General features: G+C 38.9%; 1 protein-coding gene across 1 annotated transcript in view; it reads left to right on the top strand.

Moving 5' to 3' along the window:
- The first annotated feature begins 16592 nt into the window (after positions 1 to 16592).
- The window catches only part of GNGT2 (G protein subunit gamma transducin 2), a 128104-nt gene continuing 125403 nt past the window's right edge, over positions 16593 to 19293 (top strand). Inside the window, exon 1 of the mRNA XM_044055262.1 lies at positions 16593 to 16849. The gene's annotated coding sequence lies outside the window, so the exon portion shown is untranslated. The remainder of the gene's footprint in view (positions 16850 to 19293) is intronic.

Below are 19293 nucleotides of genomic sequence, written 5' to 3'. Positions count from 1 at the left end.
AGGCCCTCTTGGAGGATGTTCTCATCACTAGGGGAATTTAAGACCCCTCCTAGCTTGCAGTCATCTGCAGACTTGGTCAGCCACAGACCACTGGTTTTGGCTTGCGCCTCAGAAAAGCATATCCCAAACAGTAGAGGCATGAAGACCAATCCTTGGGGTACACCGCTCATTACAGGTTTACTACTAGAGGTGGCTTCCCTTATTTTGACTGAGTGGGTTCTATCAGTGAGCCAGTTAGCTACCCATCTGGTAACATATGGGTTGATGCTTATCTGGGAGAGTTTATCTATTATGCCCTAGTGGGGAATAGTGTTGAAGGCTTTGGCTAGGTCAAGGTAGGTGGTGTGCACTGTCTTCCCCTCGTCCATGGCTTTGGTGACTGTTTCAAAGAAGTTGACCAAGTTTAATAGGCATGATCTCCCATTGACAAAACCAGACAGTATGGGGTCAAGCATTTGGAGGTTGCCAATGTCCTTGTTTTACCTGTTCCACTATCTTCCCTTCTATCTCTATTCTCAGTTTCTTCTCATTTCCCCAATTTGCTGCTAATACCACCATCTTATCTGTGCGTAGTTTCATCTGATGTGCCTTCAGATTTGCATTCCATTCTCCTCTCCTTTGCCGAAGTTTTAGCTTAGAGTCTGCCTGTACTGCCACATCGTCTGCATACAGCAGCTTTGTTGATCTATCCCTTCCAACTTGTTTGCTAATGTAGTCCATCATGAGTATGAACAGCAGTGGGCTCAGGGATGAACCCTGGTGTACACCCACTCCCACTGGGAACCCCTCTGTGAGGCTGAACACTGTTCGTACTTGAGTCACTGGGTCCTTGTACATAGCCTGCACTAATTCTACCAATGATTCTGGGACTTCAAACCACCACAGTACTGCCCAGATCAGCTTTCTTGGGAACTTGTCATATGCTTTCTCCAAGTCTAGGAATGCCCAGTTTGACTCTTTCCTCATCTCTAGCTTCTTCTCAAGTATCTGTCTCAATGCAAACATCGGATCAATTGCATCCTGATCTGAATCCGAACTGCTCATCTCCCATCTTACATTCTACTACTCTGCATATCTGTTTATCAGTCACCCTCTCCAGAACTTTCATGCAGTGTAGTAGGTGTTTGATGCCTCTGTACTGCCCACATTTGTGGATGTCCCCTTTGCTTTTGTACACTGGCAGAAGTATGCTTATTCTCCAGTCATCTGGGATACGCCTCACTCTCCACACTGCTATTAGTACCCTCAGGAGCCATTTCTCCCCTCTCTCACCCAGCACCTTTATCATATCTGCTGTGACCTCATCTGAGCTGCTGCTTTCCCTGACTTCATCTTCCTTAGTGCTGTTCTTACTTCTTCTAATGTGAGCTCCTCTTCTTCTCACATCATACACTGTTTCTGGGGCAGTACAGCTTCTGTGGGTTTTCTTCATTCAGAAGCTGCTGGAAATACACCTTCTATCTGCCTTTGATGTCATGTGGACTGGTGAGAAGGTTGTTGATGGCATCCCTTATGAAGGGTGTCTGACTATCTTCTTTATCTTTCTGTCTTTGTCTTGCAACCTGATATAGTTTCTTTGTGCCCCTTACTGAGTCACTTTCCAGAAGTTGGTAGAGAGCCTCCGATGCCCTATTCTTTGCTATTGCAACTTCTTTCTTAGCTTCTTTGTTAGCCAACTAGTAGTCCTTCCTAGCCTGGTCAGTCTTTTATATCTCCCACTTCTTCCTGCACTCCTTCTTTCTTTTGATGATTTCCTGGACATTCCACCACCAGCTTTCCTTATTTCCATACATGGCTCGGCCACATATCTTTTCTGTAGTCCTAACACATGCTGTTTTTAGGTGCTGCCACTCTTCTTCAACTCCACCTATTTCCTCCTCTTCTTGGGGTACTAGACCCCTGAGTAATTCCTTGAACTGCTGCACTTTCCCTCCAGTCAACTTCCAGGTCTTCAGCCTGGTCTCTGTTGACCTTAGAGCCTTCTCTGACTACTGCTTGCAGCTGATTGTGGCAACTAGTGGTTTATGCTCTGGGCCGACTGTTTCACTGGGGATGACTTTGCAATCATGGATTCTACCCCATTGCCTTTTCCTTACTTGGAGGAAGTCTACCTTAGTTGCATGCTGGCTACTCTTGTATGTGGTCTTGTGACTGTCTCTCTTTCTGAACCATGTGTTGGCTACTATCAAACCATTTGCCAGTTAGATGTCTAGAATGGATTCTCCTTCTTTATTCCTGTTGCACCACCCATGTGGACCCAGGCAGTCCTCATATCCTGTTCTGTCTGTCCTGATATGTGCATTGAAGTCACCCATTATCAACACCAATTCATGTTGTCCTACTTTATCTAGTAGGTCCTGCAATTGCTGTCTGAATGCACTCTTTTCCTCACTATCACAACCCTGTTGTGGGGCATAGGTTGAGATTATGAATACTGCCCTATCATTACACTGGAGTCTGATTGCAATGAGTCTATCATTAATTCTGATGATATCCCTCACTGCATTCTAAAGCCTGTAATTGCCACACCAGACTTTGTATCACCAGAATATAATCTTCTGATATTGTTTTCGGTACTTACGTATTATCGCAACCAGATTTTCATGACAACAGTGGTTGCTACTGGATTAGTGAATGTGCAAGTTAATGTGCTTGAAATAGAAAACGGTGTGTTTTCTTTAACAAAATAGGTTGTTTTCCGGAGTGCTACCAACACAAAACACAAAACATACTGTTGTTGTTTCTTCGTGCTCTTTACTGGCGGCAGCATGTCACTGCATTGCAAGGCCGCCCACTGAATGTTCTTTGTCAGACAAAGCTGTGAAATAACTGCCATTCTACGTACATTCCTTCCAGTTTGGCTTCAATTGTCAGGGCTGCTGTAGCATCCTTTACCGCCATAGCTGAATGCAAGAATTGGTTAAGGCATTCAGTAGCAGCTTGCCAGTAACAGCAGGTATTCAGGCTTCTGAGGAATGCGGTTATTTATTTACATGTGCATTTTTTAAGCGTAGTGGAAAGTTGTCGGATCAGAGATATATGCATCTTTTTTGAATTTGGCACCCTCGCTGCAATGTTTTGGCCCTTTTTTCCCCCAATTCCAACTTATATGACATGACTGAACTGATTTTATTTGGAAATCAAACACAATGCCTCTTAGCACTTGGATCCCGATCATGACAAATGTTCATTAATGTTGATAAAATGTAATACAGAGTGTTTTCTTTTAACAATACACCTTATTTTCTGGACTGCTATCAGTACAACGTGCAAGACATGCTGTTGTTCTTTCTACTGGCACCCGTGTCGCTTCCTGCAAGTCTGCCCGTTGAACGATGTGCCAGTAAACACCATTAAGAAAGAACAACAGCATGTCTTGCACATTGTATCGATAGCAGTCCAGAAAATAAGGTGTACTGTTAAAAGAAAACACACTATATTACATTTTAACAACATTAATGAACATTTGTCATGATCGGGAAGCAAGTGCTATTACAGCGAAAATCTGGTTGCGATAATACGTAAGTACCTTGTTTTCTATGGTCAGTGATATAAATACTAGAAGAAACAATCAACTCTGTGAGATTCTACCTTATATTTTTCCTTGATCGATGGCATCTAGCAATCACTCTCTCCTTCTCATTAGGCAGCCTGTAATTTCAGCATTTCAGAGTCCCACTTCTATACCCTTATAATTTTCTAGCAGACTCTTTTGATGTAATACCAAAGGCACTGCCAAAGTCTACATACACTGCACCCACAGGATTCCTTGGCCTCCTAAGTGCTAATTCACTTGTAGAACTGAATCAAGCTGACAGGGTGTCTCCAAGTCAGCATTTTACACATGGCCAGCAAAGGCTATCAGGGTGTGGCAACTTTCTAGAATGTGTGTTTATTGTGATGGCACTGAAAAAATGTCAAGACTGTGATCTTTCCCAATTACTTGTAGTGTATAAAAAATAAAATAAATTTGTGCATGTGCATCTTTGCCACCATTTTCTGTGCCATCATATAACTATATATACAAAATGTTATATAGCTGTACTTGACATTGTCTCAGATGAAGAATGGCCCACTTGTGAGGCAGTGGGATTTTTCTAAATTTTCCATTAATTACTAATGGAAAAGGTTAAAAAAATGAAAACAGCTCAAATGTGATAAGAGCTACAGTTTTGAATAAGTAATGAAAATGTTTACTACACAGACCAAGCACTGAATTTTTTCATTATGTATTTTCAGCAATGCAACAAGTGGAAAATGTTCAGTCTTTTGGAAAACTTATTGTATTATGTTACATTTGATTAATGGCACAGGCAAACAATAATGTTATCTGATTTAACATTTAGGCCCATTTAATAGTCTATTTCCCTTCCATTATTCCCTTTCACCATATATTTTTTCCACCTTGTTACATGCTCTGTTCAATACCTCTGCAGATTCCTTCTCCATCACCAAGTCTGGTAGTCCATTCCACAGGTTCACAACTCTTTCTGTGAAGAAGTGCTGTCACAGATCACCAGAGCTGCTAGTCCCTAAAGTCTGCTGCCTTTGTGAGTTCTTGTCACTCCATTGGCCTTTCTGCTCAGGATGACCCCTTCATATCTCCTTGACATGACCTTGTGCACTTCTGGTTCCACTATGACAATCAACAAGTCTTCTAGTATGCAAAAGAACAAGAATGTGGTGTAGATAACTGGTTCAACCAGCAACTGAACAAAAGTAAACCAAAAACAAAAGAGGATGAACCAAACCACAGCAGGCAGCAGATAAAAAAGAATTCCGTTTAATGGTAAGCGCTTTCGCAGCACATCAAGCTACTTCATCAGACACACCAGAAATGCAACGCCTTACATTTAAACTAAAAACAACCAATAAAATAATTTGTTCAATTACATGGAGTAATAAGTGCAGTCCTTGTTTAAAGACATATACAAAAGCATATCTATAATCAGTTTTAAAATGATCTTCTAGGCAGTAAACATTCAGCAACATAAACATATTACATATAAATGTGAACAATTTCAAAAGTAATAGAACAGTAATAAAAACAGTAGTCATTTGGGCAGTCCCCTAGCCTGTAAAACTGGCTTTATAGAAACTTTATCATTAATGTCTCTGCCCATGCTAGCTCTCATCCTTATAATCCATTCTAACTCCGCTGTCTCTGTTTTATTTCCGATGTGTCCCCCTCTTTGATTCTTGGGGATTATTTCCATCACCATGAACTTGAATGTGTGCGTATGATCATGTATAGCTACATTTTTGGCTAAGGCATTAGATTCAGCACCCCTGGATATATCATACAGATGTTCTGTCATGCATTCCTTTAACACACAATTTGTTTTGCCTGTGTAGAATGAATAGCATCTACTATAGTAAGCCAGATAGACAAGGTCAGTTGTATTGCAGTCCGCTGTTAACTTAAATTCCCATACTTTACCAGAGTCTGGGTGAGTAAACTTACTACTGGTGTCTAAATATTCACAGTAATTTCATTTTTTACATGGGAAAGTACCGCTCCTGCCACTATTGGTCCTGTTTATAAAAGCATCCCCCGGCCCACATAGTAGCTTTTTCAAAGATTTCTTATTTTTGTATATATAGCTAGCTCTATCTCCTACTATATCCCTCACTTTATCATCTCTACATAATGGGTCTATATTAAAAGACTGAAGAGATGTTTCAGTGAACACTTCTTGGTTGACACATAATGAGCAAACACACTAAAGCATGAATGCTCAAAACAGCAATTTCTTTCCCTGGGAAAGAAATCATTTGGCCATCCCCATGTGTTCGCCCCTTTCCTTACTGTAGTGCAATCTCAGAGTTGGTATGTTTAGTTAGGGGGGCACAGCCCCCCACGTTGTTATGTTTTAAAGTGTGTGTGTGTGTATATGTGTGTTTGTGATAGCAGTTTCTTTCCCAGGGAAAGAAACCGCTGTTTTGAGTATTCATGATTTAGTGCATTCACTCATTACATGTCGACTAAGAGGTGTTCACTGAAACACCTCTTCAGTCTTTTAATATTGACCCCCTACATACTATATCCCAGTATTTCACAAAAATATCCTGCAATAACCTTATATTATTGGAATAAGTGGTGGGTATATGGATACATTTCTTACCTTTATTTCCCTCACTATTATTGACAGTAATATCTGAGAAGTAGGGTCTACCCCTTTCCCCTCTATATTCGGGTATTTGGGAAAGTATACCTGTAACTTCCCTCTCATTATAACCTCTGTCTATGAACTTGTTATTAAGATTCTCAAGTTCATCCTTAAACATCTGATCATCTGCCACTAATCTTGAGGTTCTTAGGCCTTGGCCTTTGATAACATTCTTAAAAATGTGGCCTGGATGCATCATTGAACTAAAAACTTTTACACGTAATTTAATGCTCAAAATGCAGTTTGGGAATGAAAATAAAGGGGATGGTAACATCAGTGTGTTCCATAAAAGCCATCTTTGTACCCTCAAGTGAAGAGGTCAGCCTACTCTGCATTCCTTCAGCTATATCTAAGACAAACACATTGAAAACTACTGGGCCATGGACAGACCCATGCGGTTCTCCACTAGTTGATCTCCTTATTACTGACACCATCCCTCTCATTGCAACCTTAAACCATGCAGAAAATCAAGTCATTAGTCTTGCTGTTACCTCCAACCCTTCAGGCTTTCTTATCAGCTTTCAGTGTGGGAAAAAAATCAAAAGCCTTGATAAATGTTAGGTAGGCTATGCCTACCAGTACTCCCCTATCAAATGTAGTTGTAACCCACTCATAAAAGTTGATCAGTGTTGTCTGAGCATCTGTTTTGATCATGAGCCCATATTAGCTGTTGTCAAGGTAATTATTGTTCTGTATGGAAGCAGCCAGGCTTCTCCCAGGAGTCTCTCCATGGTCATCTCCTGCCACTATTGCCAGGATTGGAGGATCAAAGTTCAATGGAGTCTTCCTGCTCTTCTCTACTGCACAAAAGTATTACATTTACTGTCCTCCATTCCTCAGGCAAATAAGCCAGTTACCTTTACAAGGTCATGTAAGCTGCGGTGGTGCAGCGGTAGCATTGTTGCCTCACAGCAACAGGTTCTCCTGTTCGATTCTCGGCTGGAGTGCCTTCTGTGTGGAGCCTGCATGTCCTCCCCACGGTTGAGTGGCCTTCGAAAGACATGCGTGAATGGACATGCCTTCGCTGAAGGTTGGGCATTGGGCTGGCAACTCGGCACCATAAAAATCTACTGCTAATCATTAGCGGACCGAGAAAAGTCAAAAAGACAAACAACAACCTTTACAAGGTCATGTGGCCGATGGGTCATAGGTTCACAGATATGAATATCAAGCCAATGAGATAACCTCATGTCTGTAATTCTTACTATCAATAACACTATCTCATCATTTCTAAAAGGTACACAGAGATATGCATTGTTTAACTAGGAGTGGTAGCTTCATCCATAATTTAACTGGATACTGTATTACAACTCAAGTTCTATTTTTCTTTTTTTCTAGTAACATATTTCATGACATGGTATTAGCCTGAGTGGCTGCTTATTCTGTCACATGATTTCCAAAAGAAGCAGTCTGCAAGTGACTTCAAGACCAGACACAGATCACCATTTGGCAAGGTTGTAACCTGGATTTTTGGAATTGTACACAAACTGCCAGATTGTTAACCCATTTCACCTTAAAGAGTGTCATAACTGTCTTTTTATACAGTATGTATCCTAACTAAGGAACAGAAGCTGTGGTATGTGTATTATAATTATTACATTAGAAATGTTGAAATGGATAGCTAGGAATATAGGAAGCATATATAATTCTGGGCACAATTATTTTATTTGCAGGCTCGCTTGTACCTTTTCAATTTTTTAAATATATTTGAAGTTGGAACACATGCTGCTTTTGCAGCAGGCAAATTTTGCTCCTTTAAAAAATTGATTTGCATTCCATTGCTTACATGGTGTATGCTAAACCCCTGCAGTGTGGTGGGATGAAATCTTGACAGACCCATGTTAGATTAGTGTCAGGAAGTGATGGGATCATGTGGAGGAGGGTGGCAAGCACCTGCTGCTGGCTTGTCCATGCTGGGGAGGGAGCTGGTTCTGGCCTGCTGCTTCGGTGATACCTAGCAGGAGTACTAGGTGTTGCACCCAAGGAGAATGGGCCTGCTGATCACATGCTGCCTAAAGCCAAGGGAATGTTGGGTGTGGAGGCACACATCTGCTTCCTCACAGTAGGTGGAAGAGCACGTTTGGCTAACATCAAAGAGTAAAATAACACTAATTTCATGAAATTTAATCATACTCTGACTTAGGAATTGGGGTCCATTCCCATCAAAAGACTTGTTGTTCCAATTGTTGCATGTGTTTGGTCAGATACATACCAATTAGGGAATTATACTCTATGATGGATCTGATAAGGTATGATGACCTCTCTGGACCTAGATGCCAAGCCCTTGCTTATAAGTTGACCAACACAGAAGGATTTTCTTATTACCTTGGACACATGTTGGCTGAAGGCTAGGCTAATATCTACATGAGTTCACATATTCCTGGCTACTGAATAAACTTCTATGGATGTTTTATTGATGACACAGTTACCTAAGGGGCTATAATGCATTTATTGGTATTTAGTTTTAAGCCATGGTTTTGGCACCAAGCGTTTGTCTCTGTTAGACATTCCTGTAGGATTTTCTCATCTTCTGGGAATTTGGTGACTTCTCCCACTTTGCAATTATCTGCAAACTTGGTTTGCCAGATGCCTTTGACATTGGCTTTGACATCTGGGAAGTAGATGTCAAAGAGGAGTGGGTCTAGCACAGAGCTCTGGGGACTCCAGTGGTAATCATCCTCTTTGTGGAGGTAGTCTCACCAATTCTAACCTTCTGGGTCATATCAGTGAGCCAGCTAGCTATCTAGCATGTTGTAAAAGGGTATATATACCTAGTTCCATAAGTTTATTGACCATGCTCACTTGGGGTATTGTATCAAATGCTTTAGCCAGAGCTAGGTCAGCAGTATGCACTGTTTTCCCCTCATCCATTGCCTTAGTGACCTTTTCAAAGAAGTCCTCCAGATTCAGTAAGCATGACCTTACTTTGACAAAGCCAAACTGGGATGGATCCAGTGTCTGGAGGTCTCCTATGTCCTTGTTGATAATTTCCATATTAATTCTTTACATGGCTTTGCAAATAAGACTAGTCAGACTAATGGGTCTGTAGTTTCCAGGATCTGTTGAAGGTCCTCCTTTATGAAGTGGAATGGCTATTGCTGTCCTTCATTCTCATTGCACAAAGCCTGTTTTAAGACTATAGTTCAATAATGACTCCAAGGTTCCTGATAAGTCATATTTTAGACTGTTCAGGAGGCATCCTGTAATGTTATCAGGTCCCATTCAGCTGTGTTCTTGGCTTTGGTGAGTGCAGCCACTACAGGCTCCCTAGTTACAGTTGGAGGGATTATGATTAAGGGTGAAGTTGGAACTGAATTTGTCCACTAACAGGTTTGTTATATTGCCAGGGTGAGTGAATGTGGCACCATTACCCACACGTTCAGCATACTGCTGTGTGCTGCCCTTGATGTTTCTGACATAGTTTACCTGAGCTTAACCTCAGAGTTGCCTTTGTCTAACCTAATTAGCCCTCTTAGTTGTCTATTTAGTTTGGTGAGAGTTTTTATTGTTATGGGAATTACTCTTCCTGATTTTGCCATGATTTTTTTCCTTTTGTTATATATCCTGTTTAATTGGGGATGCCACTAGGGCAGTTTGTTTCTATGGCTATTCTTGGACTTACTTCTACTAAGTACAGCAGCTTCTATGCAGCCATTGACATGGTTGTACAAAGTTTCTAATAGCAATTCAGCATACGCTGTTGTGTTCTCTGGGTTTGGAAGGGCATTGAATTTTGAAAACCATCACTTATAAAAGGTAATTTGCCTTGGAATAGTTCCTGACCGTTAATGGTTTTAATGACATTATGGCTTTGATTTTGATTTCAAAGGAGACAGGTGGTTTAGATTCTTTTTAGGACTTTGGGGAGTAGGTAGGGGTTGGTAGATTAATAAATTCTTTATAAGAAGTTATCTTCTGTGATGGTTATTTGTGAAAAGGAGACTATGTTATTTCCATATTGGTTAGTATGTTTAAAAACTGACTGGCTTGAAACCAAACATTTTTGGGTTGGTTGAAGGAGGGTATCTGATTTTTCTGAAGATATATGGGTTAAGTATTTTAATCTTTTTCCCCATTTAATCAGATTATGCAGAAGAATTCATCTTTCCTTGGATTCACTGGAGACTGTAGATTTATCATAGGGCTAGGCTTCATATCTCTCCATTAATCTGGGCCTTTAGTTCTTAGACAAATGTGTATTTTGAGATACTTTATTGTGATGGGTATTGAGAGGGTAGACATTCTCCTTCATGGTTAAGTAAGGCAGAAGTAAGGAGATCTGCTGCTTGATTAGTTCTTCATCAGATAGGATTGTTATCAAGAGAATAACGCTAAGATTCCAAAAAGAAACTTGAAAAGAGATTTTTTTAATCAAAACAGACTAGAGCTGTGCTAGAATGACAATCTACAAAAATTGTAATCAGACCTTAAATAGCCGATATTATAAAATCTCCTTCACTGATCATATAACTTCATTTTTTTATTCTTTATAAACAAGAAACGTTATTAAAAGTAGACAAAGTCAAATTATTATCCAGATATTATAAATGATTTATTCTTAACAATAAAAACCAGCTAAGCTGAAAAACTGAATCTAACAATAGCTACTAATTTAAACTTGAATAATGTGATATGCATAATTGCATAGTTTTTCAGTATTGAATATCCTCAGAAGAGATGTTCAAATAAACTTAATTTTAAAAAGCCCATTAAACTCTCTGACAAAAAAATAAATTATTGGAGAACTTTGATTGCTTTGCTTTGTTTTGTATTTTAGTTTTTGACTGGAGAGGTCAAGTCAAATTTTCCTGTAGTATATATACATATATATATATATATATATATATATATATATATATATATATATATATATATATATATAATATTTGGCTGAAGATACTATTAACAAAATATCAAATAACCTAATCACAAGTCAAATATTTGTTGTTGCTTTTACCTTACAGTAATGAGTATTGATTTAAGGATAGGTTTGGCAGCAAATATCATAACAACTATCATACCAGCAAGCTGTTGAAATAGCTAGATGACGAAGGAAAAACAAACGAGTATACAAAAATGTATATAAATTATACAACCAATCCAATTATGCCTGAAAATGAGCCTATAGTTGATCATATATGTAAGATACTCAGTATATAGAAGTGTATAATGTAATATAGCAATAACCCATGCCTGGGTCGCCCGAGGGACCAAACAAAGCCAACCGTGGGTAAATCCAGCATTACCCACACCCAGGCGTGGGTTATTGCTATTATACAATAACATTATTTAAGAAAATAAATAATTACTTTTCTTAAATAATGGCATTGTATAATGCCTCTTTACTGCCCTTCCGCAGCTGTCTGATATTCTGCGCCAGTTCTGATGTATCAGAACTGTGGGCAAAAGCAACGGAGAATGCAAGATCTCCGTTGCTTTTTTTTACTGTCTCCCTATGTTAAATGGGTTTAACATAGCGAGACAGCTTTAAAATAAGCAACGGATATCTCCGTTGCTTATTTTAAAGCTGTCTCGCTATGTTAAACCCATTTAATATAGCGAGACAGCTTTAAAAGCAACGGAGATCGCAAGATCTCCGTTGCTTTTTACACACTGTGTCGCTATGTTAAAGGAGTTTAACATAGCGAGACAGCTTTAAAAAAAACAACGGAGATCTCCGTTGCTTTTTTTAAACCTGTGTCGCTATGTTAAACTCTTTTAACATAGCGAGACAGTGTTTTATACTAACGGAAAAAGTCCGGGCGACTGGACCTTTTTCCGTTAGTATATTGAGGGATTTACAACGGGCACGCTGGTTGGGCTGGCCAATCAGCGTGCACGTTTTAGGGGAGGAATTGTATAATAACAAATAATCACATATCTATGTGGTGACAAGGATTAAGCTAAACGTAGAAACACATACTGTGTTAATACTTTCTGCATTTTCATGGCTGATTATAAAAAGTTTTCATGTATATCACTGGCAAGAAAGATACATGTTTTCATTCAAATCTGTGTCTAGTGAGAAGCTTGCATCCCAAGGTATGAATGGCTTTTCAGTACAGTTTCAGGGTAAAATGTAAATACTACATCTATATATTTGAGGTCCAAAAGGCATACAATTATTTGTCCGACAGTGGACTTGTCAGCTGGAAGATGGTTTAAGCTTTATTTTGAGCTTGTGTATGAAATCACAAAATGGCTGTCAAAAGGCCAACACTGGGAAAATGCTGCAGATTTCTAAATGTACCAAGTGCAAAATTACTAGCTATCAAAGCAGTATAACAAAACAGAAAGTTCATATCAATGCAAATGACTGACTGCTGCAAATTAGAAAATGCTTGCTCTGAAAATGTTATAACAATGGAGTGCATCAATACATGAACAAAATACAGGTAGAAATACATCCTCTCCACAATACCTTTCAAAATAAAATTTACAATAAGGGTTGAAAACCTTTACAAATCTCTTAACAGTTCCAAAAAATTCACATAACCCTGCATTCATAGAAGACTGCAAATATAATTTCTCAGTAACTGTAGTTATAGTTAAGTCATGTGGTTCATCTTGCAGAAATGGTAGTGCTATTTGAAACTAAAGCAAACCAAAGTTTATTTATGTACTAAAGCAGAAGCACAGGATGAGTCTAACAAAGCATATCCCACAAGACACGTGACACAATAAATAATGTCAAAGTAGTAAATGAATAGACAGCCTTGTCTTGTATAAAACAAAGACATTTTCAGATATCTCACTGATGGAACAGCATCAGAACCACTAGATCTAAGGTTTTAAATTTTGCTTGTGACATAAATAAGACATGTTGGTGATACAGATGTGTGTCTAAGAGGATCATGATGCTTTGGACTAGGCACCCCATCCATGTGAAGTAGACTCCATAACTAATCCTTTTTAACCACAGCCCTATCCAATGGATGGGAAATCAGAAATTCATCCTGGGACTGGCCTCAGTGTCTCTGATAAATAGAAGTAGACAGTAATCCCCAAACTAATGCACCTCCCCCCAAATAACCTCTAGAAACGTCCTAATGACATACTCCATCCTAACAAATGTGCATGATACATGGGGACACAATTAGGCTGGATTGCACGGTTAACTTTATAAAGGTCCTGGTGGTTATTAACCTAGTACATACCTATGACCCTATACTCTCCCAACATTGCCAAGGTAGCATGTTTAAACAGCCATGAGTGAAATTTATGCCCCAATCTTACTCCCTGTGCAGATCATACCTGTCAACTTCTTAGAGCAAGAAATCTGGACAAAGCCATAAATAAAAATGGGACAAAGGCCCAAAAATAAGGACAATTTTTAAATATTGCTCTTACAAATTTAGAAAATTGTTAGAATAACAGGTTTTGTATTAGCATACATTTTTGGAAGAGTATGAAGTTGAAACTCAAATGTCTGTCATTATTTTCTAACTTCAATCTTAAATGATTTGCCACTAGTTTACCAGAAAACCACAATTTTATGAAAGCCAGACCAAAAACATGAGGCAAAAATCTGGACAGTCTGCAACAATCTATACAATTGAGAAGTATGGTGTAGATGGACTTTCAACATTTCAGTGGACCACGATTGTTTTTTTTCAGTGAAATTAGTAGCACACTTCAGCTGCATGCTGGGTTCACATGGATTTCATTGACAGGTTGTTGGTAGTATGCTAAAACCTTTGCATATCCACTCATACAGTCAGCATGCTATGGAGCAATCCTCCTCTGATATTTCCACAGTCTTACGATGATGGAAATGATAACTCTCTTAGGGATGGTTGTCTTTACCCAGACATCTGATAGCTCAGCATAGCATGCCTGATTACCTCATTATTCATTCATAATGGAACCATGTGGATACTCATCCTTCTAAAGTTGTAGGAATCAGTTGGTGATGTCAGTAAGCTCTTTTGTTAAATTTCTTGATCAGCCCCTCTATCCCGATACATAAGGACAATAAATTTATTTATATTCAGTGCTAACTTCACTCTCACTGAATTGGTCATTAGCAATATTCTCACCTCACGAAACATCTTGCATACTCTTTTCATAATACTTTGTGATTTCTTTCTCTTATTTCTCACGATAGCTCTTTCTTTCTTCAAAACTTGGCATTTTTAAACATTCAATGCATTTTCTGACTTGGAAGAAAAAAGACCTGTGCATGCTGGTAACCATGCAGTTGGGCTGATTATTTTTTCTGCCTGATTATTTTATTTTCATTTTCAGGAGATGATGCCACAATGCAAAATGGGAAACGTGACATCTTGAAACATCACACTGCACTATTTGTATTGCAAACAGTCTGCTCCTGCTCTAGTCTTACAGTAACAACAGTACAGTTTTCTTTTTTGGAAAGACCAGACCACAGAAAGGCTGGCTAGGGCATATGGCACTGTGCAAAAAGAAATCATTTAGAACCCAAAAGAAATGTGTGTTATCAATGCAAAAATCAAAAACATTGTCAAATCAACTAAGCAAACAGAAAATGAACTAAACAGATTTTAAGAAATATTAAAAAGATAGACTTGTAAGACCTACTTATAAAGTAAATCATTAAACTTCATTATTTTCCTGTGGGTTCCTAGATATGCAAAATGTACTGTCTAGTGAATCACATGTATTTGTGATGTGCCCATTTTCTTGATCAGGAGCCAACACATTCATCTACTCTGGAAGACATGAAGAGCCCTTCAGAACCAGGTCAATCAAAGCAAATAGTTTGCAATTGTTTTTTTTATTAATCAAACATGCAGGTAGGTGTGTACATGAATGGGTGTGCCTTCTCTGAAGGTTGGGCATTGGGCTGGCAACTCGGCACCGTAAAAATCCACTGCCAATCATAAGCGGACCAGAGTTCTGCTGTGGTGACCCCTAACCGGGAAAAGCTGAAACACACTAGTTTTAGTTATTGCTCAAAACTATTATTATTTCTATCTCTAGGTGGTGATAAAACTTCTATTTTATTATTTTTATTCAAATTTGTTGCATTGTATTTTTTCCTCTTTTATTCATTCACACTTATCCACATTACCAATTTCATCAAGAGGCAATATTTATACCTTCTTCATTTAGACAAGCCAAGTTAACCTACAACCCCTCCCCCCAAAGTAATGCCATAGCCTGTCACCCTTGAAAAACTGTCAGCAATGCCTTTTCATGCAGACATGCTCATTAAAGGTGTGCGTGTGTGTGTGTGTGTTTGTGTGTGTGTGTGTCAGTGTCTTGAGAACAGAATATACCACAACAACATCTGACAGTAGGTCACAGGCCATACTCCCAGTGGGACCTCAGTGGTACATTTGTATTTATATTAGTTTAGTATAGATAGTTAAGACTACACACTGCTAATGCATTTCATCCTATAGACTTCAGTTCAATTTCCACAGTACTCATTTACAAATAATGTGACTGTGAACATTTTATTTATTTATTTTTATTCATTTGACATTTGTTAACCAGGTTAGTCTGACTGGGCAAGGAGCCCTTTTTCAGCAGAGACCTGAGGAGAAAAGCTCCAAACATAATAAAACATAATAAAACATGTACAAATATAAAGCTTAACCAATAATGGTAACAAGGAATTTATATGGAAAACAAACAGTAATCAGAGTTATTAACATAGTAATAAAAAAGTTGTTTACACACAGAGACTAAGACTGCAATTTACACATTGGCAAATAATAAATTAAAATATGCAAAGTAGATTATCTATATACATTTGACTGAGACAAAACAGGTTATTTGTAGCTATAGTCAGTTTGTGAATTTTTAGTTAGATAGAACATACTACATATTAGAAAATGTCCCAGGTCACAACAAAGAGCACTGGGACATGATATTGTTACCCCACCTTCCACACCGAGCAGCTGGTAAGGTGACAAGTGTCAAACAAAGCAATGCCACTGATGTTTTAGCAGTCTATCCTCAGTCTTCAGCCTGATAAGGTTATGGCTACTATCTTCAGCACATGGTAGCTCTCAATTTGTACTCCAGAATTACGGACAAATCCAGAAATAACCAGGGGGTACCAAGGACACTTAAAGAGACTGGTACCCTTAATCTAAGAAGCTGACAGAATAAGAGAAGGTGAATTAACATGCATTTCCTGAAGCAAACTAAGTCTGTAAGTCTACTTATTGTCATTTATTAAATGCAATCCACCACCTTTTCTTACAAAAATCACCAACCTTAGGAGGAATTATGAGCGCCAGAGCAAAATGTTAAGCCCCAGTCAGATGGAAACTTGTTATGTGAAATGTAATGGCTTGTTCAACCATTCTTAGAATTCAAATCGATCACTGTTGACTGCTACTGCCGCTGGGAACGGTATGACCTGTCTGTCTGCACAGTCAGACACAGGAAGAGATATGACCACAGCTCAGCTGCCGTGGCAACAGGACCACAGAGCACCATTTAGTTATCAAACCACAATGCAGCGAACCGTGTAACCTAAATTAGTTCACAGAATTCTTATCCTGCATTAGTTTCTTATCTCATAGACTTACTTGCCGGGGATGGCTTTCACATGAAACAAATATTTTAATTACAGTTATAAAAACTATATAAGGATGCTTGTACAAAAGAGTCCTACTGAGAATTTCCCTCAAATCGTGTAAAGTTGTGATATTGTAAGAGAAGGGCAGAGTTATCACTGAAGGGTAAGTTATGATCTCTACAGACACTTGTCTTTTTAAAGATAGGATTATGATTTATGAATATTAACTCGCTCAGGAAGAAAATGCATGCATTGTTTCAGCGTCTGTAACAATTTTTACTGTTTGTGGACATAGATTAAGAAAATAATGTATAGCACACTCTTCAGTAAATAAATATGAACAGCAGTAATAATAGATTTAATGGTAATGACTAATACATAGCTGGAGGGACAGGACAAAATGCTCACTAAATAAATGTATTTCAGGCTTCAGGTTATGATGGTGATTCTTTGGCATGGCTTGCTGTCAGAATATATTGTGGCACTGGAAAACCACTTGGAATGTTAGCATGCCAAATAGTTCTCTCCTTCCTTATGCATTAGTGCTGCATAGCCAGACGTCTGTACTGTGGGAATTTAAGGCTAAGCTAACATACTCTGCTATTTGGTACAATAGTCTTTAATCTCATATGATAGTTTTGTTGTGGCAGATACTGCAGCCATTTCTTTCTTAAGACAACATCCAATAAATCATTTTAAAAATGTCATTTGGGATATGACTGCTGTAATTTTGCATACAGCAAATCATTTATTTATTTGTTAATGCATGAATTTATGAGGGGATTATCAGAAATGACAGCAGCACCAGTATGTTTCCTGAGACTACAGGTACGGTTTTAAGATGCACTTGAATCATGCTACAGTTAGCCAGCCAGCAGCACTGTGCAGAGCTATACAATGTAACCACTGTAGAAATGCTTTTTTAAAGTTATTTTACAACAGTTCATCAGTCACTGGAATATCGTTTCTGCATTTCAGCATCCCACAATAGCCATTTAGTCTCTGGCTGCAATCAGAACTGTAAGAGACAATCTTTATGGCCTAAATTAAGTCATTTAATTTCATAGGTTCATAGGTTCATAGGTTCATACTAGGCTATCTGCCCTAGGGCATTTATAAGCCTAGCCAGAGTGTGTTTTGCTTTCGCCACCCATTTTAAATTTATTTTGCTATGCCCTTTTTCGATGTTAGTATACTGTGCCTCTGTCTAACAGTGACACAGAAGTGATACCCGGAGTAAACCTATAATCTCCCATCCACTCATCAAGATTCCACTTGAAGAGAGTCAATGAGGGACTCTGCCTAACCTGGACTGGGATTTTATTCCAGAGTGAAGGGAGCCTCTGGGTTATGAATCTGCCCTCCAGCATGTCCTATTTATTTCAGTGCTGAGGTTCAAGTCTCTCGAGCGCGTAGCTCGATGGGATTTGGATTTTCTGAGGTGCACCATGTCCATTAATTCCGGGTTGGACATGGCTTTATACTTCAGGCACAGATCGCATCTGAGCAGGCGGTATGCCACTGAGTAGAGCTGGAGTTTCTTTAACCGGGCAGCATATGGCATCTGTTTGAGCCCTTTGATCCTCTTGGTGAGGTACTTTTGGGGTCTTTCCAATTGCTGCAGGTGTCTGGTAAGGTACATCCCAAAATGGGCACTGTACTCAATTATGGGCCTGATGAGGGATGAGTAAAGAGGCACGATGACCTCTCCTGATCTAGATGTGAATCCCTTCATGATTAGGTGGGCTATATAAAATTTTCTAACCACTTTGGCCACGTGGTTGTCAAATGAGAGATTGCTATCAACTTGGGTCCCCAGGTCCCTAATTACTTCTTCTGTACTTAATGGATTACCACCTATGTAGTAATTTGTGGACACTTTGTTTTTGCCAAAGGGGATGACTTATTTTTCAAAGTTAGTTGGACTGAGAGTAACCTATTGTCTTCTGGTATCCTTTGTTACAATATATACATTTCAACAGTTACAATAATATACATATATATATATATATATATATATATATATATATATATATATATATATATATATATATATATATTGCTTCCACTGTCCATCAGGACACACTGTTGGTACATTTTTAACACAAGCAGCTTTATAAATACATTTTCAACACAAGCATCTGTACAAATCAGATTGATATGCAAATTACATGTAATTCTTACAAAATTCCAGCTAACTGTGCTGGCATATGTTACACATCCACTGCCCTACTTCTCCTGGCATAGCTGGCAATACCTTACATTGTCACACTGACATCGCCTAAGAAGGCCATGATGGGGGAGGCAAGTACCTTCATATAGTACTGTGAAGTATGTCTCCAATCATTCACTACAACATGGACTATGACAAGAGTCATAATGGTACTTGTTGAGAAACGTGAGTGCGTGCGTGATCTGACAGACCCTGGCACCTGACAGGCAGCTGACTGTAACCTTCTCCGTATCCAGCCTGATGAGGGGGACTCCTGTGTGTCTCAATATGGAGTTGTTTTTGAACAAGATATTGGTTTTGAGGTGTTTTGCCTGAGGGGCTTATTGGCTGAGACAGTGGTGTATGTATTATTATGTGTAGTAGATTCTGTTGGG

This window comes from Protopterus annectens, chromosome 13.part0 (assembly GCF_019279795.1).
Source record: "Protopterus annectens isolate FY-2018-M chromosome 13.part0, PAN1.0, whole genome shotgun sequence".
Classification (NCBI taxonomy): Eukaryota; Metazoa; Chordata; order Ceratodontiformes; family Protopteridae; genus Protopterus; species Protopterus annectens.
Note: the sequence above shows the minus strand (reverse complement) of the source record. Positions and strands in the feature narration are given on the sequence as shown.